We start from the raw sequence: 26,498 nt of genomic DNA, 5'->3' as shown, positions 1-26,498 counted from the left end.
TGTAGGAAAACCTTCACTTGGATAAGAGGCCTTCAGCTGCATAGGAGGATCCACATTGGGAAGAAACCATATTCCAGTACAGAATATGGAAAGGCCTTCATCAGATGTGTAGAACTTACCCAGCATCAGGGGCTTCAAAGCAAGGGAAGACCTTATCAGTGTAAAGAGTGTGGCAAAGGCTTCAGTCAGAAAGCAGCCCTCTCCCAACATCTCAAAATCCACACTGGAGAAGAGCCCCATCAATGTAATAAAAGTGGCAAATTTTTTAGTCAGAGATCGGTTCTTACAAAGCATCAAAGCCTCCACACTGGAAAGAAACCTTTTGAATGTATATACTGTGGGAAAACCTTCTGCCATAGTGCAGACCTCACTGAACATAGGCAATTCCACAACAAAGAGAAGGCTTATGAATGTAATGAATGTGGGAAAACCTTCAGGCAGCGTTCAAATCTTACTGAGCATCAGCGAATTCACGGTAAAGAAAAACTCTATGAATGTAAAGTATGTGGAAAAGCCTTCGCTCAGTATGCAGGACTTAACCAACACCGGAGAATCCACACTGGAGAGAAACGTTTTGAATGTCCTGTATGTGGACGAGCCTTTAGCCGGAGCTCAGAACTTACAATACATCACAGAATTCACTCAGGGGGAAAACCCTATGAATGTGCTGAGTGTGGAAAAACCTTTAGAGTGAACTCAACCCTGGTCATACATCAGAGAATTCACACTGGGGAGAAGCCCTATAAATGTGATGAGTGTGGTGAAGCCTTCAGTCAACACTCAGGCCTCAACAAACACAAGTTAGGAGGGAAGCACGGAAACCCTCCTAAACCAAGAAAATATACGTGTGATATATGTGGGAAGACCTTCACACAGTTAACTGGCCTGAGAAACCACAAAAGAATCCACACTGGGGATAAGACCTACCAATGTCCTGAGTGTGGCAAGGCCTTCACAAGGGGAGAGCATCTTATTGAACATCAGGGGATTCACAACAAGGAGAAGCCTTATCAATGTAAAGAGTGTGGCAAAGCCTTCAGTCAGAAGACAGGTCTTAGTCATCATCTCAAAATCCACACAGTAGAGAAACCTTTCAAATGTGCTGAATGTGGGCAACCCTTCAGCTGTAAGTCAAATCTCAATAAACATAAGAGAGTCCACTCTGAGGAAAAATCCTATACGTTTAAGTAGTGTGGGAAGGCATACAAGCAGAGAGCAATGCTGATCCAACATCAGAGAGGCCACATCCTACTAAGCCCCAGCAGTGGTGAATGAGGTTAAACCTGCAGTAGAAGCTCAGTTCTGATTAAGCACCAGAGAATCCACTAAAATGACTCCTTGCCAAGGTGTTTGGTGACAACTTCAAGTAGAATTCAGAATTTTTTAAAATTGAGATAAAATGTTTCTTGAACTTCCTTATTTAAAGAACGTCAGAGATAACACATTGAAAAGTTGTTTAAAGGTCATAAATGCTGGAAAAGTTGAGATTTTGGAAAAATAAACATCAACAAGAAATTTACCTGTGATTACCTTTGTTAAATGCAGTGTCATTTAATACAATGAAAAGGTACACAAGGGTAGCTGTAAAAAATATATTTTTTATACTGAATTCAAGAATATGTTTTGCTTTTTCAAATCATTCTGATTTCTAACTAGCCTTAGCCTAGTCTAATGTTGAAATTGCTTCTCTTAGTACCAGTTGAGGTCACAGGACTATCCGAGAGCTTAGAATGTGTGAGATGAGTTGTCTCTGTTTCCCTCCCACCTTGGCTACCTAACCAAGCCTCTTGACCATACGTGGATGGCCTGCAGACCCTTCCTGATCCCCACCCACAGAACTAGCATTTCCTGGTGAAAAAGGACATGTTATATTCTAAGTGATATGGAGAACATAGAGGTTTGGGCCCCCAGTACATCAAAATCTAGTGTGGCCGTCATGGCTAAAGCACAAAGCATACATTTTGATTGTGAACGCAGCTCCTTGAGCTCACAACAGAGGACAAAAGAGAAGAGGGGAAAGCAAGCCTTTCATTCCAGCATTTTCCATCTCCTACAAAGTATATACAACTGAAACCTCTTTCAGCTTCAGCACTGCCTATATCCCTCAGTCAATGTAGTGAGGGACTTTGCTGAAGCTGATGATAGTTTTCAAGTACTGGAAGAATATTTCCTCATTTTTGTGACTGCTTCTGACTTCTACTAGAGTTACAGTATTTATAGGGCAACATAATTCCCTGTCAATAGAAACTCTGGCCCAGCTGTGGTAAAAAAATTTTGGTGAATTTAAGTCTCCCTTAGGCTATCTAGTCTGCTAATTTGTCATTCTTTCGCTTTTCTTTTCTGCTCTACTGCCTCTGATCCTCTGAATATAAGACTCTTGAAACTTTCCTGGTCATAGAGAATGTTTCCCATTGTCTCTTTTTATAGGTTTTTGTTTGTTTGTTTGTTTGTTTTGGCGGTATGCGGGCCTCTCACTGTTGTGGCCTCTCCCGTTGCAGAGCACAGGTTCCAGACGCGCAGGCTCAGCAGCCATGGCTCACAGGCTTAGCGGCCATGGCTCATGGGCCCAGCCGCTCCACAGCATGTGGGATCTTCCTGGACCGGGGCACAAACCCGTGTCCCCTGCATCGGCAGGCGGACTCTCAACCACTGTGCCACCAGGGAAGCCTTCTTTTTATAGTTTTTACCTCTCACTTCCATGGTGAATAGAAGTGACGTTTCTATTACAGGCGAGTGATATTTAACTATCTCCAGGTTCCAGCCTATCCATATAAATACAATGTTTTCTTAAAAGAAATGGCAAATATGGGAGCATCAAGTTATTAAATGTTGTGTCAGTCCTTAAAACCCAACTCAAGTGTGAATTGCCACAAGTCCAACACTTTTTTGAGATGTAATTGACATAACATTATATTAGCTTCAGATCTACAACAAAACAATTCAATATTTGTACATACAGTGAATCGCCACAATAAGTCTAGTTAATATCCATCAACATATACAGTTAAATTTTTTTTCTTTTGATGAGAACACTTTAAGATCTCTTCTCTTAGCAACTTTCAAATATACAGTACAGTATTAACTATAGTCACCATGCTGTACATTACATCCCCATGACATTTATTTTATAACTTGAGGATTGTACCTTTTGACACCCTTCACCCATTTCACCCCTACCCTCTCTCCCAACTCTGGCAACCACCAATCTATTCTCTGTATCTGTGAGTTTGGCTTGTTCTTGTTGTTTTAAATTCCACATATGAGATCGTGTGGTATTTGTCTTTCTCTGTCTGACTTATTTCACTCAGCATAATGTCCTCAAGTTGTTGCAAATGGCAAGATTTTCTCCTTTATGGCTGAACTGTATACACACACACAACATTTTCTTTATCCATTCATCTATTGATGGACACTTAGGCTGCTTTCATGTGTTGGCTATTGTAAATAATGCTGCAGTGAACAGGGGCGGGAGGAGCATTGCGGGCTGGTGCAGACATCTTTTTGAGTTTATGTTTTTGTTCCCTTTGGATAAATACCAAGGAATGGAATTGCCAGATCATGTTCTATTTTTTGAGGAATCTCAATACTGTTTTCCATAATGGCTGCACCTATTTACATTCCCATCAACAGGGTACAAGCATTCCCTTTTCGCCACATCCTTACCAACACTTATTTCTTGTCTTTTTGAAAATTGCCATTCTAACAGGTGTGAGGTAATATCTCCTTGCGGTTTTAATTTGCTTTTTCCTGATGATTGGTGACATAGAGCTCCTTTTCATGTACCTATTGACCATCCGTATATCTTCTTTGGGAAAATGTCTATGCAGATCCTCTGCCCGTTTTTTAATGTTTTCTTTTTTTTCCTTTTGAGTTGTATAAGTTGTTTATACATCTTGGATATTAACCCCCTATCAGATAAGTGATTTTGCAGATATTTTCTCCCATTTCGTAGGTAGGTTGCCTTTTCATTTTGTTGATGGTTTCCTTTGCTGTGCAGAAGCTTTTTAATTTCATGTAGCCTCACTTTTTTTTTCTTTTACATTTGTTTCCTCTGCTTTCGGTGTCAAATCCAAAAAATCATCACCAAGACCAGGATCAAGGAGACTACCCCCTATGTTTTTTCTAGGAGTCTTACGGTTTCAGGTCTTATATTCAGTCTTTAATCCATTTTTACTTAATTTTTGTGTATGGTGTAAGATAGTTGCCCAGTTTCATTCTTTTGCATGTGGTGGTCCAGTTTCCTTAACACTATTTATTGAAGGGACTGTCTTTCCCCATTGTATATTCTTGGATCCTTTGTTGTAAATTAATTGATGCATGGGTTTATTGTTGTAAATTAATTGATGCATGGGTTTATTTTTGGACTCTGTTCTGTCCCATTGATCTGTGTATCTGATGTATGCCAATACCATACTGTTTTGATTATTATAGTTTTGTAATATAGTTTGAAATCAGGAAGTGTGTTGCTTCCAGCTTCTTTCTCAACATTGCTTTCGCTATTTGGCGTCTTTTGTGGTTCCATATGAATTTTAGGATTGTTTGTTCTATTTCTGTGAAAAATACCATTGGAATTTTGATAGGGATTGCACTGAATCTGTAGATAGCTCTGGATTGTGTGGTACAGAGTCAAAGTTTAAAGTAACTTCTTATAAGCGGTTTTTGTTTTTTGGGGGTTTTTTTGCCGTATGTGGGCCTCTCACTGTTGTGGCCTCTCCCGTTGTGGAGCACAGGCTCCGGATGTGCAGGCTCAGTGGTCATGGCTCACAGGCCTAGCCACTCTGTGGCATGTGGGATCTTCCCGGACCGGGGCACGAACCTGTGTCCCCTGCATCGGCAGGCAGACTCTCAACCACTGCGCCACCAGGGAAGCCCAGGGATTCTTATCTCAGTGAAAATATTGGTTCCCAGCCTTCAGCACTGGGTTATTAACCAAAACAAGTCCTTTATAAGGCACAGCCTTACCCACAGACAGTAAAATCTTGTAAGGCATTCTGAAGACCCTCAATAAAGACAACTAGTCACTTCCAGAAAATGGAAAGAGGTTTTTTTGAGATTCTATTCTTTAGGAACATGAGAGCTTTGCATTCTCTTAAAAGTGATGTTAAAGGTAGAATTTCAGGAAAGTTTGTAATTTCTTTTAAAAATGAGAAATATCCATTTTAAAAATAAGTGTAGGGAAGAAAACAACTGAATAGTATTGATTCTTCAGAGACTGTGGGAAAGTAAGCCTACCATATGACCCAGCAATTCCACTCCTGCTTATATACCTGAAAAAAATTAAAACACTAAATCGAAAGGATACCACACACCCCAGTGTTCATAGCTGCATTATTTACAATTGCCAAGATATGGAAGCAACCTAAGTATCCATCAACAAATGAATGGATAAAGATGTTGTATATATATACAATAGAATATTATTCATCCATAAAAAACAATGAAATAATGCCACTTGCAGCAATATGGATGGACTTGGAAGGGTATTATGCTAAGTGAAATAAATCAGAGAAAGAGACTGTATATCACTTATATGTGGAATCTAAAAAATAAACTAGTGAATATAACAAAAGGAACACAGATACAGAGAACAAACTAGTGGTTACCAGTGGGGAGAGTGAAGGGAGGAGGGGTAATGTAGGGGTAGGATTAAGAGGTACAAACTATCATGTAAAAAAGAAGTTACAATGATATATTGTACAACACAGGGAATATAGACAATATTTTATAATAACTATAAATGGAGTATAACCTTTAAAATTTTTGAATCACGATATTGTACACCTGTAACTTACATAATATTGTACATCAACTATACCTAAATTAAAAAAACAAGTGAGCACTGATTCATCAGAGACTCTGGCAAAGCAATTCCTTCAACTACAGAGAAACTTGGCAGAAAGATAGGGGTCTTAATCTCAAGGTCCAAGCAATACCCAGGGAGTGCTCCTGCACTGGACAAATTTCCACGAAGCTCTTCCAGCATCCAGCTCATTAGCATTCCCGGGTAAGAGGAAAAGTCAGCCACGCTCCCCACCAGATTTTCCCTATATCTGGTCTCCTGGAAACAGGGAAGGAGGGCAATTTGAAAGGTCTGTGGTCTTGGGAACCTCCGAAAGCTAGTTGGGTGGATGAAAATGATGGTCCTGCTAGGATCCAGATGTTAACACGGGAAATTGTTGGATCCTTTTCCTGGTCATTATCCACCCTATCGTCCCCTCTCTCCCGGCTTTGACTATTTCGAAATTCCAAGATACTCTATTAACACTATACCTACAGAAAGAACTGGAGGGATACAGCCCAAGGGAGGGATCGTCCTGCTTTCCTGGGATTTCACAACCTAGACAGATTTCAGAAACTCAAGTGCATATCTCAGCGGGAGTGAGAAAGGCTGCAATCACGTCACCGCCTCCGAAATTCCCTGCAATTCACGTTATCCTCTTTGACTTTTCTTCTCCGTGCGCCTGGGGACACATACTTCTCGGAGAGGGTGGTCAGTACCTGGTCCCCAGTTCCCTTCAGGATGCAAAGAGGCGCAGTTTTGAAATATTAGCTAGGATTCTCCTTCCGATGGGAAAGGTTCGGCTCTGGGCAACTGATTTGAATAGAAGTGGGGATTGTGACCAGGGCAAGAAGAGCCAAGCGGAGCGCGTTATAGAGCTAGTTACAATCACAGCTTTCTCCGTCTAGAGAACCGAAGCCCAGAGCAATATCCTTCAAAAATCTCCAGAAAAATCGAGGGAAGCCTTCACCTCCGCACTGAGCAGATTTTGTCTCCCGGCTTTTGGTTTGTTATTTGGCAAATTAAGTCCTAAGAATGGCTTCTGGTTTTCCCAGCGTTCTGTTTCTCTTTAAGACTTTTGACACCACTGGTTTCCCCTTCTCCCTTCCCTCTCAAGCCTAAAACAAACCACTCAATCAAACACGATCGCGCCTCCATTGAATTTTAGGGGAAAATAATTTGCCATTTTCGCGTTTGAAATACTGCGTGGTAGTTAACAGCATGGGCTATGGAGACGGACTGCCCCGTTTAAATCGCATCCCGGCAACTCTGCGTGAGGCCCTTGGCAGGCACCCACCTTACCAGGACGGTGCTGAGATTGCCTTAAATTTTTTTAAATTTATTATATTGAAGTATAGTTGATTTACAATGTTGTGTTAATTTCTGGTATACAGCAAAATGATACAGCTACACACACACACACACACATATACACAATTTTTTCCATTATGGTTTATCACAGGGTATTGAATATAGTTCCTTATGCTATACAGTAGGACCTTGTTGTTTACCCATTCTATATATAATAGTTTGCATCTCCTATGGGATTCCCTTAATTAATGCATGTAAAGCACTTAGGAGTGTGCTAGGCAAAGTAGGCTCTGTGTAGGAGTTTGCCATTATTATTATTATTATTACCCAGCTATGAAAGACTTTAGAAGACAGAAACCAGGAATTTTGTAAACCTCCAGAGATGTCCCCACCTCCCCCAACAAGGAGCATGTCCGGTTTAGCAGCATCGCCACCAGCTTGTGCTCCACAACCGTCTGCGCTTTCCAGGGAATAAAGTAAAAGCTAAAGCTTAGAGCGCGAGGGCGTTGCTGGCGAGGGATCTTCACCGTCGGGTGGAAAGGTTTGCCGCCTGCGGGCGGGTGAACACTTCTCATGCAGCTGTCAACCCGTGGACGGCGACGCTCTTCAATTTTGCAGTTTTACCTGCATGCCTTTAGGTTCTCGATAAGGCGTTTCCGACAAATAGGGTATTAACCCCTCCCTCACCTTTTCTTGTCAGCAGTTATATATGTCTTTGCTTATTTACTTGTACTCTCCCTGACCACTGCATTAATTCTTCCTTGCAGGGACCATGACATCGGGCATATTTATGCAATAAAGTGAAGTTAAACATATATAACTTTTAGTATGAACATTTAAATACACAAAATAAAGGAAATGATATGACGTAGCCTAAGGTATTCATCACCCAACTGGAAGAATTAGCAATATTTTTGCCAATCTCTCTCCCTATATATATATATATGTATATGTATATATATAATTTATTTATTTATTCATTTATTTATTTATATTTCCCGACCTTTTTCTCCTGTATTTTAAAGAAAATCCAGGCATCATATAATTTTATCCATAAGGACTTCAATATGTAAGAGAGATAGAATTTCTAAATATATGCCCTTCTTATTTAATGGGGATGGCTAGCAGGGGGGAAATGGCTTCTTCAGATTCCTTTGTTTTGTCCTATTTTATTTTGATCAGTGTGTTAATTTTCTTAGAATGATCTTAAAGGCTTAAGAGAACAATTCCATTGCACAAAGTTGGTGGGGTGAGTTTTGCTTTACATGGTCAGCAAAATAATTTTCCTTCTAAGGATCAATGTTAAATATTGATTTTATCCTTATTAATTTGCACTTAATCAGCAACATTGTTTAAGAACCGAGCCACCTAAATATTCATGTTTTTGGCAGTGTGGGGTATCTTCCCTTACTTCTCAGCTCTACTTGAATGCCTTGCAATTGTCTCCTAAAAGTCTCCTTTCCTTAGGTTTTATATTTCTCCTTATTTTTAACCTAAGACATTGTTTTAGTCAAAACACACTCTCTTTATAGAAGTTTGCACTTAGGATCTTCAGTTTTCAAGACTGACCTTAAGTCTTTTTTCACATTTGCTAAGAATTTCACTTTTGCTAAGAAGACATCAACTAAACAATTATTTTTATTCCAATTAATGTGGATTCAAACAAATTGGCTGTCAAAGCTTTTGCAAGATTGGAGGTTTTCTTAAAAGTTTTTTATCTTCTTTTTTTTTTAGGGTTTTTTTCTTTTGGAGGAAATTTTTGTTTGTTTGTTTGGAGGCTTCCCTTTTCTTTTGAATAAATTAATCTGTACAATTTAACCTTGCAGTATTTAAATGAATGGACAGGGTTTCCCTGGTGGTCCAGTGATTAAGACTTCACCTTCCAATGTAGGGGTTGCAGGTTTGATCCCTGGGAGCAAAGATCCCACAGGCCTCGTGGCCAAAAAACCAAAACATAAAACAGAAGCAATATTGTAACAAAGATTCAATAAAGACTTAATAAAAATGGTCCACATAAAAAAAATCTTTAAATAAATGGATAAAGGAAAGAATAGAATCATTTAAAAATGGGAAATAAACCAAGGAATCACGAAATAATTTCCTGTGAATTAGTTTTATAGCAAGAAAGAAAAAATTCCAGAATCTTTACCATTTGTAGTTAATATCTTGAAAGAGGAAAGAAGTTACTCATTATGGATATAAATCTGATTTTTTTTTACAGTCCTTTAAAAATCAAAATTCATCAGCTGACTCTAATGTGAAGGAAAAAATATTCTACTTCAGACATCTGGCTTAATGAGGTTATGTCCAGTCTCAGCATAGAAAAGCTAAATTGTCATTCCCACAATACCTGTTACTCCCCCAATCCTCCCAGTTTCAATATACACTTTCTCCATTTGCTCCATCACTCAAGTCAGAAGCATGAGAATCATCCTTTGTCCTTCCCTGTTACCAGATGTTTGGGTTTGCTTGGGACTGAGGGGGCTCCCAGAGAGGCAGGTCTTTCAGTGCTGAAACAAAAAAGTTCCAGAATCCAGCAGTAGTTAGTCACCCTACCTGTCCCTCACAGTGTGTATCCAAATCATGATCAGGTCCCGACGATTTTATCTCCAAAATATATCTTGGATTCATCTACCTCTCTCCATTCCTGTAGTCATTCTTTTAGCTCACCATCATCTTTCAAGCCACCAACCATCTTTCATGCTGACTGCTGCCATGGCTGCCCAATGGATCTGCTCAAATCTATTCAACCTGTTCTCTCCAGAGCATCCAGAATGATCTTTCAACAATATTAAACAGATCACATTCTTCCTCTACTTTTAAGCTCCAATATGTTCCCATTGCAATTTGGGTAAAAATTTCAAATCCTGAACATGGCGTTCAAGGTCTGTATTGATTTGACCAACCTCTCCAGTGCCATTTCCCCACTGTCTCCTTTGCTTGCTTCTGTGCAGGTCACACTGACCTTCTCTCAATTTTCCTAATTTTCCCAGTTCTTCCTGTTTTGGGAACTTCACACATGTTTTTCACTCTGCCTGGAATACCCTTTGCTTCACTTTCTGCCTCCTTGTCTCCTACACTTCTCTTGAATTTTATCCTGTCACCTATTTATCTAAAGGATATCTATTTAAGAGACTCATTTCCTAATTTCCCAGTTAATGTTAATTCTCCCCCCATGGTTTTTCTCATGACACTCTATGTTTTCATATCCCTTAACAAAATTTGTGATCATATACCTTTTTGTGTTCTTTTTTGTCTAAATATCTGTCTTCCCCTCTAGACAGTGCACACTGTGCATGACACAGTGCCTGGAATAGAAGAGACATTTGTTAAATGTTGAGAGAATGGGTACATAGATGGTGGATGGTGTGATTTTATCATGCTTAAAGTACAAATTTGTGGACTTCTCTGGTGGCGCAGTGGTTAAGAATCCACCTGCCAATGCAGGGGACATGGGTTCAAGCCCTGGTCCGGGAAGATCCCATATTCCGTGGAGCAACTAAACCTGTGTGCTGCAACTACTGAGCCTGTGCTCTTGAGCCCGCGTGCCACAACTACTGAAGCCTGCATGCCTGGAGCCTGTGCTCCACAACAAGAGAAGCCACCACAGTGAGAAGCCCGTGCACTGCAACAAAGAGTAGCCCCCACTCGGTGCAACTAGAGAAAGCCCACATGCAGCAATGGAGACCCAAAGCAGCAAAAAATAAATAAATTTTTTAAAAAAAAGTACAAATTTGTTTCCTGGCAGACTTGCTGCTACTATAGATTATTAAAAATGATCTAAACAGAGAGGTTCCAAGCTTCAACAGTAAGTCCCCAGATCACTCAGTGATTTGGCCCCATCTGTACATGTAGGGAAGGAGAGAAAAAATAGAATAGCAGGCACAGAGGACAATGAGATCTGAAGGTCCTCAGAGCTGAAGGATCAGGAGGATAAGCAGGTTATGAGGGAAAGGGGCTAATGCAGGGCACCAAATGGGAATTCTGTTCAGACTCTGCTTCAGAGAGGTTTGTAGTCAAATATCTTTCTCTGGAAATTATATACTCTACCTGTGGAAATGGAAAGTGAAACCAAATCCCTCTGAGAAAAGGTGGGGACATAAAGCTCCAATCTTCTGTAGTTTGGTGAGAAGTAAGACGTGAGATTATGAAGCTGTGGTAGGAGGAAAGCCCAGGAAGGAGCTTGAGGTACAAAAACAGCTATTACAATCACTACGCTATAGAACACAATGAAAAGGATGCTTTCATTGTGCTGTGCTGAAGTAGTCTGTGGAATCAGACCTCTTACAAGTAGTGTAACCTTGACCTGTAAAAATATTATGATGACACTCTACCTTATCATATGTAAAAATTGTTGTTGTTAAATCTAGTGGTCATTTCTTTCTTTTTTTTTAAAATTTATTTATTTTTGGTTGCGTTGTGTCTTCGTTGCTGTGCGCGAGCTTTCTCTAGTTGTGGCGAGCGGGGGCTACTCTTCGTTTCAGTGCGCGGGCTTCTCATTGTGGTGGCTTCTCTTGTTAGGGAGCACGGGCTCTAGGCACGTGGGCTCCAGTTGTGGCACGTGGGCTCCAGTTGTGGCTCACAGGCTCAGAGCTCAGCCTCAGTTGTTGTGGCACACGGGCTTAGTTGCTCCGCGGCATGTGGGATCTTCCCGGACCAGGGCTCGAACCCACGTCCCTACACTGGCAGGCGGATTCTTAACCACTGCACCACCAGGGAAGTCCCTAGTGGTCATTTCTTAATTAATATCTCCATTTATGAGTAGGATTTGGCTCTGTTCACCACTCTTCCGTCTTTAAAAAAAAAAACTTGTTTAAATTTTTCTTTACTTAAAAAAGTAAATTACTAAATAACATGTACTCGTGGTAAAGAAAAAAATCTTGAAAAATGTTTAACATAGAAAAGTTTAAAGTTTCTGATACTAGCTGTTTACAATTTGTATACATCCTTCAAGATATTTTAACTTTATATCAATCAGAGCCTTCCAGAATTTGCAAAAGGTTCATGTCATCTTCATTACCAGTATATAAAAAATAAAGAAACACCAAATAAGGTTTGAAGATATTGAGATATGTTTAAGACCCTTCAGTTAACTCAAAAAAGAAACAAACATTTGTTTATATATGTATAGATATACACATACATACATAATACTCCTTTGAAGACAACATGAAAAGTCTAAGTGTGGGGCCTTCATAAAATTGAGGTTAAAGCTAAATGGCCTTCACTGATATTAAATATCTACTCTCTCAGTCTATCATCTAAAACAAACAAAAATACTATACATGCTGTTCTGCAACTTGCCTTTAAAAAATAAACTTAACAGTAGGAAAATATTTATTTGTAAGTTACTACATGTAGATATGTATTAGTCTTATTAATGAACACATACTGCTCTAACGTTTTGCTTTTCATAAGTTATTTAACTCAATATTACATTTGGTGGACATTGGATAGTTTTTAATAGTTTAACTAAAAAGTAGTGCTCCACTGTATATATATATAATGTGTGTGTATACATAATTTTCACACTAGTGTTGGCATTTCTCCAGCATATTTCTCTGCTAGTAGGTTGACTATTGGGTTTCAGGAAGGGAGGTAGGAAGGAAGGAAGGAAGGAAGAAGGAAGGAAGGGAGGGAGGAAGGGAGGGAAAGAAGAAAGGAAGGATATGAACTTCGTAAATTTTAATAGTTCTTATGCAATTGTCCTTCAGTCTGATTGGGCCGATTTTTGCTTGCATGGACAGTATTTCAGAAATCTAAAGTGGGAGTAGGGAAGGAGAATGATATATTATTGCTTTAAATGGCACATCCTTACATGAGTTAGGTGGAGCATCCTCAGGTACATTTATTAACCATTTGGTTTCCTTTTGTGAATTGACCATAAGTGTTTGGGTTTTTTTTGTTTTTTTGTTTTGCCGCACCAGGCTTGTGGGATGGGACCCTGGCCATGGCAGTGAAAGCGCCGAGTACTAACCATTGGACCGCCACGGAATTCCGACCATACATGGGTTTGTTTGTTTGTTTTTTGTTTTGTTTTGTTTTTTCTCCCTACTGGGTTTTCTTTTCGTGTTGAATACAATTTCATGTAATTAATTATTAGAGTATTATTTATTTTGTTAGTAATAAAAACAACTACCATAATATCAAATGACTTACACAGTAATTACTATTTGCAAGAAAATTTTTTTGAATTTTTGAACTTTATTTTATTTATTTTTTTATACAGCAGGTTCTTATTAGTCATCCATTTTATACACATCACTGTATACATGTCAGTCCCAATCTCCCAGTTCATCACACCCCCAGCCCCGCCCCCGCCGCTTCCCCCCTTGGTGTCCATACGTTTGTTCTCTACATCTGTGTCTCTATTTCTGCCCTGCAGACCGGTTCATCTGTACCATTTTTCTAGGTTCCACATATATGCGTTAATATACAATATTTGTTTTTCTCTTTCTGACTTCACTCTGTATGACAGTCTCTAGATCCATCCACGTGCAAGACAATTTTCTAAGCATTTCACTGATGTTAACTAATTTAATACTCATCGTAACCTTATGGTTTTTTAAAAAGTAGGATTATTAACCCAAAGGTTTTAATTAATTGAAAATATCCTTTCTAGGAGCCTTAATTCTAAGGCTTAGATTTGGTATTAAATCTGTGAAAAATAGTTATCATTTGCTTACACGGACACTGGTGTATTAAGACCAAAACAAATACATTCCATGTCCTCTTGCTGTAGCGAGAGTGGTCTAAGTCAAACTTCACCGAAGCTCTTAGTTAACAGCAGAAATCCAGCCCCGCCCGAGGCTTTCCCTAGGAACAGTTCTGAAGTCACTGGTGTGAAATGAGCTTGCCTTTGAGTCTCTGAAAAGTAAGTGTGAGTGGTAGCGGATGACTCAAAGTGTAACAATACTCAAAGGAACAAGTATTGTTTCATTCAGTATTGCGGATGAAGTACCTCTAAAGGTTTCGTGCTGATCGAAGATATTTTGAAATTCGGTGAACGGGGGTGAGAGAGAAGAGTCCCTCCCAACAAAGCTGAGAATAGAGCTAAGAGATTTCGTAGAGAGGAAAAAGGCAACAACATTTTTGTAGAAAAGAACAATTCAACCTCCAAAATTCTGCACTAAATATTTAAAAGTACACAAACTCTCACGAGTGGGAGAGGTTTTTTGCTTTTGTTTTTTTGCCGCGCCGTGCGGCTTGTGGGATCTTATTTCCCCCACGAGGGATCGAACCTCGGCCCCCGGGATTCTTAATGGTCACTTTATCACAGAGGTTGTCAGAGCTGCAGGGGACGTTAGGGGTTACTCCGTCCGGCCTCCCTAGTGGGGCTTAGGAAAGAGCCACAACTAGGAACTGCACCCTGCCTCCTGCATCAGGGATTACCCACCTCACCGGCCCTTCCCAGCGTTAATAGTAGTCAAGCTAAGCCGCTCTGGCGCTATGATACAAGTATCTTCCCATTGGGGCTCTTTCTCTTGTCTACTTTTTTCCAAAACATGTTCTCATGCGTTGCTGATTTTTCATAGACTGATCAATACCAAGTCCTAAAGTGGATAACAAAAGACAAGTGAGGGCGTCTCCAGGCTGGCGGGCATATCACAAAAGCAAATGGAAAGGAATCGCAGAGCCGGGATTCTTGTACCACTCAGAAAACGGGAATCCCGGGATTTCTGATCAGGTGGTGGGGAAATCAGTCCCTCGAATGCGGAATGCAGCGGCGGAGGGACCCTGTGAACGTCCAGGTGTGTGTCTCCCCGGCACGCAGAGCTAAATCGGCCAGCCAGGGTTGGCTTGCGTCCAACAACGTGTGTCAGGCCTAGTTCCACCTGTTATCAGGTATTTGCCAAGTAAATTCACCACTCCAAGTGTTGTGCATCAGTTTTGTGGTGGTTGTGAAATTTACTTTGACACCTGACTCACACTGTGGTTGTGACGATTAATCCAGGAAAAGAGCGATCAGATGCATTGCTATAAAACGCCTGGAAGTACTGCAGGAAGAAGCTGAATAAAAAAGAGTCACATGTGACGAGGTGGCCGAGTGGTTAAGGCGATGGACTGCTAATCCATTGTGCTCTGCACGCGTGGGTTCGAATCCCATCCTCGTCGGTTTGCTGTGCATAAGAAGAGTGAATGTTCCTTTTTGGTGAGTTAATTCTTTACTCATCACTCACTTGAGTAGTTCCTTCTAATCCCCCCTATTCTCCACTTCCTCAGTAGCATTTTCCTGGCTGTGAACTTTGTTAACTGATATGCTTGATTCATGTTTCATTCTCCCACAAAATGTTCATTCCATTACAAGTTTTGCTTAGCAGGGATTCCCCATTGAGGAAATAATTGAAGAATTAATTGAGGACCATAGAAAAACCTAATAAATTTAGAGGAGCTGATAAAATTGTAGAGTAATGTACACAAAATTATGGGTTATTTAAGGCATTATCGGGCTGATTTTATCTCTATGCAATTTTTGTCTATTATCTTTTAACTTTAAAAGCAACCATTATTGTCTAGGTATCCCAGTCTTTGACAAGGAAGAGTATGTATCTCTTAGAGATATGACAAAACTAAAAAGTACACGCTATACAACGTTCTCAGTTAGGGCTAAATATTTCTTCCTGAGAAAAGGTAATAAAAATATAGGACTCCCCTGGTGGTCCAGCGGTTAAGACTGCATTTCCCCTGCAGGAGGCAGGGGTTTGATCCCCGGTCGGGGAAGTAAGATCCTGCCCGCATGCCGTGCGCGATGCACACCCCCACCCCGCCAAAAATGTTAGTAACATGTAGTTTCTACATGTGACTTCCATATTAGACCTTGGGAGGAAAAAAAAAAGAATAATGTATTTCTTCATTTTTTAATTTATTTTTGCCATTCTGGAGTAAGTACTACATTCACATGATTCAAAAACCATAAAAATCTAGACACCAAAGTTTTGTCACCAATACTGGCCTTCATGTGTCATTCCAGAAAAAAAGAATGCACATATAATATTAAGCTCTCCAAGATATATTATTTTTTAATTGAAGTATAGTTGATTTACAATATTGTGTTAATTTCTGCTGTACAGCAAAGTGATTCAGATACACACACACACACACACACACATTCTTTTTATATATATGTTCTTTTCCATCGTGATTTATCACGGGATTTGAATATAGCTCCCTGTGCTATACAGTAGGACCTTGTTGTCATCCATTCTATATATAATAGTTTGCATCTGTTAACCCCAAACTCCCAATCTTTCCCTCCCGAACCACCCCTCCCCTTGGCAACCACAAGTCTGTTCTCTATGTCTGTGAGCCCATTTCTGTTTCATAGATAAGTTCATTTGTGTCATATTTTAGATTCCACATGTAAGTGATATCATATGGTATTTGTCTTTATCTTTCTGACTTACTTCACTTAGTATGATAATCTCTAGTTCCATCCATGTTGCTGCAAATGGCATTATTTCATTCTTTTTTAATGGCTGAGCAATATTCATTGTGTATATGTACCACATCTTCTTTATCTATTCATCTGTCGATGGACATTTAGGTTGTTTCCATGTCTTGGCTATTGTGAATAGTGCTACTTTGAACACACGGGTACATGAAACCAAGATATATTGTTAAATGAAAAAGAGCATAGTGCAAGACAATGTGTATAATGCTACTTATAAAAAAAAGGTAAATATATCTATATCTGAATATATACAACATTTTGCATATGTGTGTCTATAGCTATAATATAAATGTCTAGAAGGAGATAAGCTGTGTTCTCGGGTGTATTCATTTGTAAGATGTTGCCACATTTCCTCCATAGGAATTGTACTGATTTGCACCCCCAACCGAATAAGTAGAAAGGAGACCAGACCACACCTGCTTCTGCAGCCCTGTAAGAGGGATTATTTCAACTAGCATTGTCACAGATCATCTAAATGGAAGCACAAGCACCCACAGTGGAAGGAAATAGGAATCCTGATTTCTCATAAGCTTGGTGACTTTGGCTTATTACAGACTTTCTGGATAATCAGTGGCAGTTTATAGACTGGACTGATTAAAAATTCAAGATTTAATGGATTTGGGATATTGGTGAGATTGAGCTGCCGTGTGGTTTTAAGGTAGAACTCATTTGATTGTTTTATTAGAATGAAAATTTTATATGTCTAAATCAGAGATCTGAAATTAGATCACTGGATTTGAAGCATTAGATCATATGCAACTGATGAGATTACTCTAGTTCAGTCGTTCTCTAAAGTGCAGTTCCTCCCAAGCAACAGCATTATTATCACCTGGAAACTTGTTAGAAGTACAAACTCCAGGGCTGGGACCCAACAATTTGTGCTTGAACAAGCTCTTAGGATAATCCTGATTTATGCTAAAGTTTGAAACTCTAGTTTTGTTTTGTTTTATTTCAAAACATGGTTAACCTAGTTTCTGTCCATCTTGGTAATATCTTTTCTCCCCAGGATGCACATTTCTCCCATCATTCCAACATCAACATGAGTGTCTATCTTGATTTTTCCCTGCTCTGCCAGGATTAATCTTTCTAACCCCTACTCTGCCTACAGAGCTAGGACCCACAGAGCAAGCTAATGTGGTGTAAAGACACCAGCCAAAGATCACCAGAACCAAACCTGACAAAATCAGTGTAATGAATTAATGCAGCGACAGGATACTCCAAAGTAACCAGGAAATACCTCTCAACAAGATAAATGAGAGAAACCTCTTTTATTAATAATTGAGTTTAGACGACTCTGAAGTGGCCCTAAGGGGAGCGGGTCTGGGTTGGTGGCTATTTCTGAGGCGGGATTAGAAGAAGCGCGGATTAGCTAGGGATTGGGTATGGTCATGAAGAGAGGGCTGTTATCCCAGTAATAGGTGGACATAGCCGACCGGGTCTGGGGCGTCGTAAGAAGGCAGTTATCACTCAAAGTGGGGGCCGTAGTGGCATTTTACAGCTGCTGCATGATCTTGGGAAAACATTGTTTCCTGTTTACTTTGCAGCTGGCATTACCTGTATCTGTCCTCCCAGCCCAATAACAGCAGCTTCACTTTTTTCTTTTTCAATTGAAGTAGGTTTTCTTCCTTTTAATCTAGACAAGGTTCCTGAGCCTCGGCTTCAAAGAACTACTCCCCGGTTGCTTCGACTTTGGTTGTTCAGGAAACTTTGGAGAGGAAGGAGGCCGAGGTTTCCTCCTTTTCACCCCAATCCAAGGGGCCTAAGAGACGAGGCGCGGGAGAACGGCCCGCAGAGGGAATTTATGCTCTCGCATTCTCTGCCTGCTGCTGGGTTTTGAGGCCTTTCCAGGCTAGGGTTGGGGTCGTGGTGGGTGGTGAGGAAGGTAGAACAGAAGGTCGACTCGTGTGAATTATCCCGGCGAATTGCGAGGTCTCCTCCCGCGGACGCCCAGCAGCGAAGAAAGCGCCCCCCGCTGGAGGTCTGCGGTAGGGTTGCAGGGTAAAACAACTCCCAGTTAATTTGAATTTCAGATAAAGAACGAACAATTTTTACATACAAATGTGGCAAACCTAATTGGTGGCTGCGCGTCCGTGAGCGGCCTTCAGGGCAGGGCGGGCGGCAGGGAGGGTTCCCTTCCTCGACGATACAGAGGCCAGAGGGCGTCTCCATCTCAGGAAATGTCACTCTCCCGCCCTTTCCACCGGCTCCCGAGGGTTTGTAAACTTCCAAGAGAAAATGCCCATTTCTGACCTCTCCCGGGCTCAGCCCACTTGGGAATCTCAGAAAGAGGCATTAAATGATGGCTTGAGAACTCCTTCGCTTTGAAATATAACTCTCACTCCTTGAAGCTGAATGAATATATCATTACGTCGGAAAGGAGTGTTACTCAAAAAAAGGGGAGAAACGAGCTCCTTCAAGTCACTTACCCGAGAGGCAAATGCAAAACTAGACACAAAGGTCGCATCGAGATATGAACTCCGATCATCAGATTCAAAGCCCATAATGCTCACCGTTACGCAGCAGGACAGTTACCTGGCGGTGTTTACGGTGATGTTTAAGTGAAATGAACTAGCGGCTTCGGCTGCGGTGGAACGGGCGGCTCCTGAGCTCCCACTGCGCCGGCGGAATCCCCCGGCCTCCGCCTTCCGCTCTCTCAGTCCGCTTTTTTGCTCCAAGTCCAATTCTTTCGTTTCTTCATTCTCTTGCATCTCCAGTTCCCGCGAGTCTTCAAATAACCTGGCTGGAAGAGCGAGCCTGTCGAAATGGTGTGTTATGCGGCGATGCGGTGCCCCCTCCCGCTCCAGTTTCAATCCTGAGGTTCGCTGCTCTCTTTGGGGTGAGCTCCTGAAACGCTGTCGGTCGCCGGGCACAGCCCGTGGTGGCCGGAATGTTCGTAACCGCAAATGCAGGTAAAACTAAAAGATACTACCCTAATCAACGCTATGCAGAATAGTTTTAAGAACTTGATTGCAATGTATATGTATTTCTAGAAAATATAATATACCGAAACAACTTTAGAAGAAATAGAAAATCCGAGCAGACCAGTTACAATTGAAGACATAAAGTTGTCAACACACTACCCCCGAAAAAATATCAGACATAAGTTTCACAGGTGAATTTTAATAAACTAGTTACAGAACAGATAATTCCAATGCATTTAAAACTGTTCCAGAGTATAGATAAAGAAGAGAATCTTCGGTCTTGGAAGGCGGTGGTGGGGGGGGGGGCAGAGAACAATCCAAATAATGATCTTGAAACCAAAACTGATTACCAAAAAGAAAACCACATATTCTTATTCTTATTTATGCTTAATCCTAAATAAAATAGGAGCAGAATCCAGCAGCACGTTAGAGTAAATCATTTACTATGGCAAAGTGGAGATGAGATGAACATTGTTTAAAATTTTCAGAGCTTTAAACACAATTCACCATATTAGCATATCTAAGGAGAAACAGCATACATGCATTTAATACACGTGGGGATGGCATTTTATTATGTTAACATCCATTTTGATATATTAAAATTTTAAAATAAAAGAATAGATAGTTCCTTACTTAACGTGATAAACATATCTAACTAACATCAACATCATCCTGCTTTTCAGGGGAAACATTTTATGCCTTCTCTTTGAAGCTAGCTAACAACATGTTAGAAAAATGTCCATTCTCACTAGTATTATTTTATATTGTTCTGGAGGAACTAGACAATGCATTTAACAAGAGAAATAAATGAATTTGAAAGAAAGAGTTAAAATTATATGAAGGTATCCAAGGATTTGATAATAAAATTAAATATATTTATAAAAATAAACAAGAGAAATCAATTGCCTTCACACACACACACACAACATGAAAGACCCCCATTTACAATAGCAACAAAAGAGATAAAATGTTGAGAAATAAATTTTCTTCAGTTTTGTTTATTCATTTGTTTTTTTTTAAGATTCCACATATAAGTGATAATATTATAAATATAATATAATATTCCATTGTGTATATATACCACATCTTCTTTATCCATTCATCTGTTGATTGACACTTAGATTGCTTTCATATCGTGGCTATTATAAATAATGCTGCTATGAACATTGGTGTGCATGTATATTTTTGAATTAGTGTTTTCATTTTCTCTGGACACATACACAGGAATGGAATTCCTAGATCATATGGCAGTTCTATTTTTATTTTTTTTGAGGAACCTCCATACTGTTTTTCATAGTGGCTGCACCAATGCACATTCCCACCAACAGTGTATGAGGGTTCCCCTTTCTCCACATCCTCTCTAACATTTGTTATTTACAGACTTTTTGATGATAGCCGTTCTAACAGATGTGAGGTGATATTTCATTGTGGTTTTGATTTGCACTTCTCTGATGATTAGAGATGTTGAGCATATTTTCATGTGCCTGATGGCTATCTGTATGTCTTCTTTGGAAAAATGTCTATTCTGGTCTTCTGCTCATTTTTTAATCAGGTTGTTTGTTTGTTTGTTTGTTGATATTGAGTTGTATGAGCTGTTTATATATTTTGGGTATTAACCCATTATCAGTCATATCATTTGCAAATGCTTTCTCTCATTCAGTAGGTTCTCTTTTCATTTTGTTGAGAAATAAATTTAAGAGCAAATTACAAGATCAATAGTAAGAAAACTTTAAATATTGTTGACTGAATCAAGATATGGAGAGGAAGGCATATCAATTTTCTCTACATGTTAGTCTAGGTGTTTAATATAATGCCAATAAAAATTAACATAGAATTTCATTTTCAGATTGGATAAATAGCTTCTAAAGTTTATGTAAAAAGTAAACAAGCATTGGTAGTCAGGAAAATTCAGAAAAGAATAACAAAGAAGACACAGGCCTTTTGGGTTTTAAAACATATTACAAGCTATAATGAATAAAACATTGTAGTATGAACAGGATAGAAATATCCAAGAGTAGGCACAAATATTTAAGAATTTGATAAAAATGGCATTTTAAGTCAGTGGAGAAAAGATAGATCATTCAGTAAATGGTACTGGGACATCTGGGTAGACTTCTAAAAAAAATTAAGTGTAATCCACACCTCACAGTTTACAACTGAATAGTTTCTAGGTGGTTCAAAAATTTTAAAAGGAAAAAAATAAAACCATAAAATTCCTAGAAGAAACCACATGAGAATTTTCCTTTATAGTCTTGGCACAAGGGAGGCCTTTCTTGAAATCACAGGAAACATAAAGGATTAGTAAATTTACTTAAAAATTTAAAATTTCTGTGTAACTAAAATGAACATAAACTAGAGTGGAAAAATTCCAAATTACCACAACGGGCTAATTTCCCTAATATAAAATGATCATGCAAATCAGTGTAAAGACCGTCACAAAAGGAAAAAGGGAAAGGGTATGAACACAAACTTCACAGAAAGAAAATGTACATGAATATTAATTTATTCAATTTTGTTCATATTTAAAGAAATGCTAATTAATACTACAATAATATACCATTTTTCTTCTTTTGGCAAAGATCAAAAAGTTTGTTGAAGATTGGGGGTGGTATCACTTTCAGATATTATTAGAGAGCTGCAAATTTTCATAACTATTAATACTTTTGAGGGCAATTTAGTAGTCTATATACATAAGTGCATATATTCTTTGACTCAGAAATTCTATGTCTAGGAATTTACCCTAGAGATATACTCATACATGGGTAAGATGATGTATGTATGAAACTATTTAATTTAGTACGGTTTATAAATAGAAAATAATTGGAAATAACGTAATTGTTCATCCATAGAGGACTGCCTAAAAAAAAAAAAAAAATCTACATGATGAAATATTATACAACTGTCAAAAATAAAGAGGTAAATCTATGTCTATGGCTATGGGAAAAACTCCAAGATATATTGTTAAATTAAATAAGCAAAATGGAGAGCTGTATGCATAATATTCTACTATTTGTGTAAAATAATGGAGATAAATTATAAATAAATATTTGCCTCTATATGTATAAAATATTTCTGAAAACCTACAGAAGAAATCAAAAGTTTTGGCTGTTTCTAGGGGATGAAATTAGATGACGGGGGGTAGGAGTAGGATGGAAATTTTTATTAAATAGTTCTTAAATTTGAAAATGTTTAAATAGATGGGGAGGGGGGAGGAGAGGGAGAGAGGGAGACTAGTACATATCCAGGATCCCTTATCCACAGTTCCAAAATCTATAAAATTCTGAAAACTTTTTTCCCCCATGAATTTGGCACTAAAACTCATCTGAGGCAAATCTTGAAGTGAACTGAACTTGGATTTTTTTTTAATAGTCTTAAAAAATCTGAATTCTGAAACACAGTTACTCCCAAAGGTTTATGTGTAACGAACACCATATACTCACCTACATTTATAAGTATTCATTTTGCTATATTTGCACTCTCTCTCACATACTCTCTGGCTGAAGTATTTGATAGCAAATTATAGACATCATGATATACCACCCTTGAACACTTCAGTTCCCATCTCTAAAAAATAAGGACATTTTCCGGGACTTCCCTGGTGGTCCAATGGTTAAGACTCTGTGCTCTCAATGCAGGGGGCACAGGTTGAATCCCTGGTTGGGGAAATAAGACCCCACATTCCACACAGTGCAGCCAAAAAAAAAATCTTAAAAAATAAGGATATTTTCCTACAGAACTGCAATACCATTGTCAAGCTCAACAGAAGAGAAAAGTCAAAGGGAGATGTTTCAATGTATTCCCTTTTGTACTTTTTGTATTTTGAATCTGTGGCTCTATAACTTATTCAATAGATAACACAATTTTAAATTAGAAACAAATTGGATGAGACCTTTAATACATAAAATTGACCAGAAAGCTTGGGATCTGTCAAGCCATCATTAAAGGACAGGAAAGGATTCACAAGTACCCAATTAATAATAGAGATTGAGAGAAAAATCATTTCATTTTAATGTCCAACTAATTTGGGGCTGGTGTGCGTAGAGCTTTCATCAAGTCAGTACTGACAGAAGCATGGTAGGCACAGAAAGCCAACCCAAATCCAACACAAGTGTCTATTGCTTTGAAGTAAGATTTTGTTCTCTCTGTCATAGAGAGTCCAATGTAATCAACTTGCCATTAGGTGACTGGCTGTTCCCACTGGGATATTACACCATATCTAGGGTTTCGGATTTGTTGTGGTTCAACAGTGGTGCTGTCTTGATTAGCTTTAGTGAAAGAAAGCCTTTTTTTCTTTTTTTGAGAGTATGCACATCCTTTATCATGGTAGTCATGGTCACCATGTTCAAAAGTTCCTTGATCAAACACTGAGCTGAAAAAACAGTTGCTGACATCCATAGGGCAGATCAGCGTACCCACTTGCTTACTGAAACCTCTTACATGGTGGGTTAATGAAGGTTTGTATGGGACACAAATAGTTTTACACTTGAATCTCACCACATACCAGCTAGTTCCCTCAATCTCTGTGTTACCAATCCTCCAAAACATTTCCTCCTCCTTCCCCTCCTCCTTCTTCTTTTCTTGAACTTACGACATAACACACAGTAGAGTCAGTATCCCAATATGCCTGCTTCCAGATTCAGGTGACCCTCGATCTTTTTAGTAAGCCATGTAGTCAGCATTTCTTCTTGTCTCTGAGCTAATAGCATTTTAAATATTTTGAGTAGAAAGTCCCAATTCTAAGTTAAAAATAATCCCTTCTGTACCAAGACACTCATCAAGGTACTGCTATAGGGGAATCTTCCTCCAAACAGACAAGTGGGAGCCAGTCTTTCTCTGGACCACAAGGAAGTCCAATGTGCTGTCCACTTGACCCTAGAGTCTAACTGGCCTGAGTCCTATAGTTGACCTACTTAACAAGCACACATAAGCCAGTTAAAGAGCCTAATTAACTGTTAGTGAGACATTTGAGAGCATGAAAACTGTGTTTACTTGTCACAGATAGGCATCAAAAATGGAAGAGAATAACACATTTAAAGCCCAAAAGAAGTTGAGCATTTACTCCCATTTTATAGTTTTTAGGAAAGTTGTACTGAGGGCTTTGCAAGTGAGGTATGCTGGAGAAAGTAATCAGGATTGGGGGCAAGTTTTCTTCATGCTGGTGCTCTTAATACACAGTTATTGGATATTTGGAAGAAGCTAAAGTAAAAGATGAAGCTTGAGCTTATTTAATGACCTCAGATGGCTAGGTTGTGTAAAACAACTAAAGAAATTTACACAGCTACAGTTTTGGAGTTAAAATGCATCATGGGGGCTTCCCTGGTGGCGCAGTGGTTGAGGGTCTGCCTGCAGATGCAGGGGAGACGGGCTCGTGCCCCGGTCTGGGAAGATCCCACATGCCGCAGAGAGGCTGGGCCCGTGAGCCATGGCCGCTGAGCCTGTGCGTCCGGAGCCTATGCTCCGCAACGGGAGAGGCCACAACAGTGAGAGGCCCGCATACCGCAAAAAAAAAAAAAGCAGCATCATGGAACCTCCATTAACATACAAGATGCTTTTTTATTACTGTGATAAAATAAATAAACAACGAGGTTCCATTAAAACAAAGCAAAACATAGTTTAATCTATGAATTACCACCATTCTTTTTGGCATAATAAAATTAATGAATGACAAACAGTACTTATAATTATGCTCTTTGGTACTAATAAAGGTAATTTAATAGGTTTTGGACTGATTTTATATTACTACTAAGAATCCAGACAACTTTGTAGCAAACAAACAAACATATAAAACCAAAACCAAACCAAACAAACAAAAAAAAGGAAGGAAGGAGGGAAGAAAAGTAGGAAGGAAAGAAGACCTCTATCAATATGTAAGGGCCTGTTCAAATAAATTGCCAGGCATGTACTTGATGTACTATTATTATGCAGCCACTAAATGAGTTAGACCTGCCTGACTGATAAAGATGTCTGGGATACATGACGTGAAAACGTTAAAATAAGTGATGGGGGAAAAGCTAAATGTAAAATAGCTCAATGCCTGTCTATCCATCTATCTATCTAACGTGTGTGAGAGAGAGACAGAGATGAGAATTATACATGCAAATTCCAAGCTAACGGTGACAGCGGTTATCTCAGGGAACTGAGGCTTAGGAGGGACAGGATGGGATTTCACCTTTTACTTTATTAATTTTGGCATTGTCTGAGCCTTTTAAAAAGTCATAGGTAATGTATTAATTTTTTAATGTGTTAAAAATAAGCATTTTCAATAATTAACGTTTTATGCTTCATCTGTGTTTTCAGTTTAAAACCTATCTGGGGTCCACACACGTAACGAATTCTGATTATGTGATTCACAGTTGAAATCGAACCGGACGCCCAGGAAATTGGCGGCTGGTTCCAGGTGAGGCACGCGTAGGAGGTAGGAAACGAGACACTGAATCCTAGACCGGCCGGAAGTGCCCGTGCGCGGTGGGCCCCGCGGCGGGCTGGCGTCTTTCCCGCAGGGCCATTGTTCCCGGCGTGGTCCTCCCAGCGTCGGGACGGGAGCCCCCAACCTCCTCACCTTTTCCAGGTCCGGTGAGTCGGCCCGGGAACCGGGGCTGGGTGGGTGTGGCTGAGAAAGGGGTGTGGAAAGTGAGCCTCGGCCCCGGGGAGGGCGGAGTTGGGGGAGGGGGCAGTGCTCGTGCCCCGCGATCCTGGAGCCGATCCGTCACCCGGGCTGGGGGGACGTTACGCGGGAGAGGTCTGGGGCGGTTCACTGCGGTGAATAACGGCAGCAGGATTAGGACTCAGGGCAGGAAACGCCTGGAGTCTGGGGAAATATCCTCGGGGACAAGGAAGTTAAGGACAAATTTGTAAAGACTTTTTGCAGCCTTCCTCGTGGAGAGCCAGTGTCTATACACTCTCACTCTTTGGTTCTAAAAGCAGATGAAGGGGCGTTGAATGACTGCTTGTCAAGTGCAGAATGTGACATTTTCCGATTCCCTTTCCCTTAGTTCATTGATCTCAAACCTTGGAGTGCGTACAAATCCCTGGGGAG

This window comes from Leucopleurus acutus (assembly GCF_964270905.1).
Source record: "Leucopleurus acutus genome assembly, chromosome: 10".
Classification (NCBI taxonomy): domain Eukaryota; kingdom Metazoa; phylum Chordata; class Mammalia; order Artiodactyla; family Delphinidae; genus Leucopleurus; species Leucopleurus acutus.
Note: the sequence above shows the minus strand (reverse complement) of the source record.